Source organism: Grammomys surdaster, unplaced genomic scaffold (genome assembly GCF_004785775.1).
Source record: "Grammomys surdaster isolate TR1022 unplaced genomic scaffold, NIH_TR_1.0 174, whole genome shotgun sequence".
Taxonomy (NCBI): domain Eukaryota; kingdom Metazoa; phylum Chordata; class Mammalia; order Rodentia; family Muridae; genus Grammomys; species Grammomys surdaster.
The window spans coordinates 17,609,104-17,612,337 of record NW_021604622.1 but is presented as its reverse complement, the minus strand read 5'-3'; the positions used below and the strand labels follow the sequence as shown (position 1 = coordinate 17,612,337).

Genomic DNA, 3,234 nt, shown 5'->3' with positions numbered 1-3,234 from the left:
GGGGAAGGGAGGTTCTTATAGATTCCCAAGGAAATGTCAGAAAAGCAAAATATGGCCACTATCCATTTGCTTTTTTTTGGGGAGGGGGTTCTGGGTAAAGAGTACATCCCTAGGCATTGGATCTCAGGTTTGTTTCTTTGTTTTAATATATATATATATATACTGCAAACATTTGAGGTTTCAGTTGGAAGGTACCCTAAAATCCTGAAAGTAGCACACCCAACCAACCCTCTCTAATGGCTAGCTTTCTGCACAGGCAGGGTGATTCATCTCTCAATGGAGACCAGAGGTCATCTAGATGGCTGAGAGTTTGTGGAAGATCTTGGGATTGCTTGCCTCACTGACTGGGAAAAATCAGGAAGTGGCCTTCAGGGACACTTTTACTTGGAAAAGTACAACACTAGTAACAAGTCAAAGCTTACACATCTCTACCATTTGCTTGTTGAAAGCAACTCATAATAGCAAATAAAATTAAACATGTCTTATTTTTTTCCCTCACAAGAACATAAAAAATATTAAAGGGAACAGGACATTTTATAAAGGTAACACAATCTTTCCTTTTAGTAGTCCTTGGGTAGTTTATGACAAAGTTTCCATTTTTATTTGTTTCTTTGAATGGGGATATTTGGTCCAAAAGTTTTGTTTGTTCCTAGTATCTGCTTCTGCCTCCCCCTGTATCAGATTGGCTTCCTCCACAGCCACCACCTCTTGATGCTCTGCGGCTTGAACTGCTGTAGGAATCACGTGAAGGAGGGTACCCCCTTTCCATAGAAGGGGGAAGCCCTCGTTCTTGTCTGCCCATGCGATCACGACCACTTTAGTAGAGATCACTTCGGCTGCTTGAGTAACTGTCTCGACTTCCACCATATCCTCACGTGAGCTGCTGTAATCATCATAGTGACTGATTCCACCATAAGATGGCAGGGGCCCTCGTGTGGGTGGAACACTATGTGAGTTACCATAATTCTCATACGAGTCTCTGTAGGAACCTCCACTTGGATGATCTGAATAGTCACGATCCCGACCATATCCATCTCTATCACTATAGCCTCTTGATGGATAGTCATCTCGTGAACTGGAATGACCATAGTCATGATAAGTATAATCTCTTGGTGGTGGCACATAATCTCGTGTATCTCGAGAACTTGGATAGTCTCTGCTTGAATAGCTGTCTTTAGATGAATATCCATCATCTCTCGGGGACAAATAAACATCTAGACGAGAAGGCAGTGGCTCCCTTCATGGCAGACCTCCGTAACCATCTCTTCCACGTGACACAGGGTCTCTTCCATTCCACTGCTGTGACGAACTGATCCTGAAGGTGCTGATCTTTTAGGAGGAGTACCTCCACTTCGTGGTGATGGTCCTCTTTTTACTGGAAGAGGTCCCCTCGAAGAACTGAGGGTAAAATTTATGGAATAGCCACCATCATCCATATATCCTCCCTGTGAGGGGGGTCCTCTGGTTCCTCCACTTCCTACTCTTCCTCCTCAAAGTCCTCTGGGAGGACCTCTGCTTCTTGGAGGTGGAGGTAGTCCATGTCTACCAGTTTCAAATGATGGTTTGGTGGCTTGCTCCACCTTGATGGCTTTTTCATCTAAGGACTTTCCATTCATGTCTCTGGCAGCATCTGCTGGGCTTTCAAAAGTGGCAAAAGCGAATTCTCTTAACTTATTGGTTTCTCGGTCCTTCATCAAAAGCACTTCTACTATTCGTCCATATTTGCCAAACACCACCTCAAGGGCCTTCTCATTTGTTTCTGTATTAAGCCCACCAATAAAGAGCTTTCCTGGGCGGTCTTCTTCAACCATTTTTCCTCTCAACTGATGGGAGAGGGGTAGTCTATAATCCAAGTAATCCAACAACGGGCAGCTGTGGATGGGAAGTCCAAGAATCTAGTAGTTGCTCAGTTTCACAAACTTCTGTATAAGCCAGAATGCTGAAGAAGTAGATTCTAACAGATGTGCTGTCAAGTAAATACAAACAGGCAAAGAAGATCCTCCATTCGTCTTTTAAATAGACTATCACAGGGAATGGTCATCAGAGAAATAAGAGGGAAGTAAATTTGTTTTTGCTTTATTTAGGAAAAAGAAATAGAGATAGCATCACAAAAACATATGTATTCGTGTAATTTTTTGTACACTAAATCTTAGAGTGGACTTATTCTAATGTGCAGCAGAAAAGAAGCAGAAACTGGGGTTAGTGATATTTAAAATCAAGGATAAGTGAAGGCCTGGGCATGAATGTCATCGGATTCTCAAAGGCTGCAGTAATTTGAAACAAATGAAATCAGCTCATACACAGCAAGGGATTTGCAAGAAGAAAATCATTTCCACTGATCATTCTGATTTAAACTTTACATGGAACTTTTAATCTTTTTTTTTTTAATATTCTACTGTGTGAAATGTTGAATGCATTCTGGAGTATAATCAATGCTCAAAGAGTCATGATGAAAGGTATGTGTTTAGACAATACTAAAGATTAATATAATGTGCTCTGGGTTCATACCTCTCTGATACAACTTCATTCCTCCACTACTTCTTCTTATCCTTCATCATTAAATGGAACCGTGTTAGTCAGGATTCTCTAGAGTCACAGAACTTACTGGTAGTCTCTATGTAGTAAGGGAATTAGTTGATGACTTACAGTTTGTAGTCCAACTCCCCAACAATGGTCAACAGCAGCTGTGAATGGAAGTCCAAGGATCTAACAGTTGCTCAGTCTTACAAGGCAAGCAGATGAAGAAGAGCAAATCTTTCTTCTTCTAATGTCCTTATGTAGGACTCCAGCAGAAGGTATGGCTCAGATTAAAGGTGTGTACCAACATGCCTGGATCTGGATTAAAGAGGTGTACTACCTTACATGGGTCTAAGATTTTCATTGTCACTATGCTTCAAGATCAGGATCACAGGTGAGCCTTCCAATTCTGGATTGTAGTTCATTCCAGTTATAGACAAGTTGACAACTAGGAATAGGCACCACAGTAAGTTTTTCAATATTGCCTGCCCTAATGTGTTAGGAGTATGCTATTTTACAATCATTCATGAGTAAATGGTATAAGGCTTCAATATTTTAAAAAGCACAGGAGAAATGGCTTTTCTTTTATACTCCTTCAGTTGAGAGATGGATAATTTAATACAGTTACTATAGCAATACAACTTGAAAAGTAATATAGGACACGACCATGACAAGGATGGAATGGGAGCTTGGCTTGTTTCTTCTATTAAGATAATA

General features: G+C 40.9%; 1 pseudogene; it reads right to left on the bottom strand.

The window, feature by feature from the left end:
* Nucleotides 1–649: 649 nt before the first annotated feature.
* On the bottom strand, nt 650–1,811 carry LOC114621406 (annotated as a pseudogene).
* Between the last annotated feature and the right edge of the window lie 1,423 nt (nt 1,812–3,234).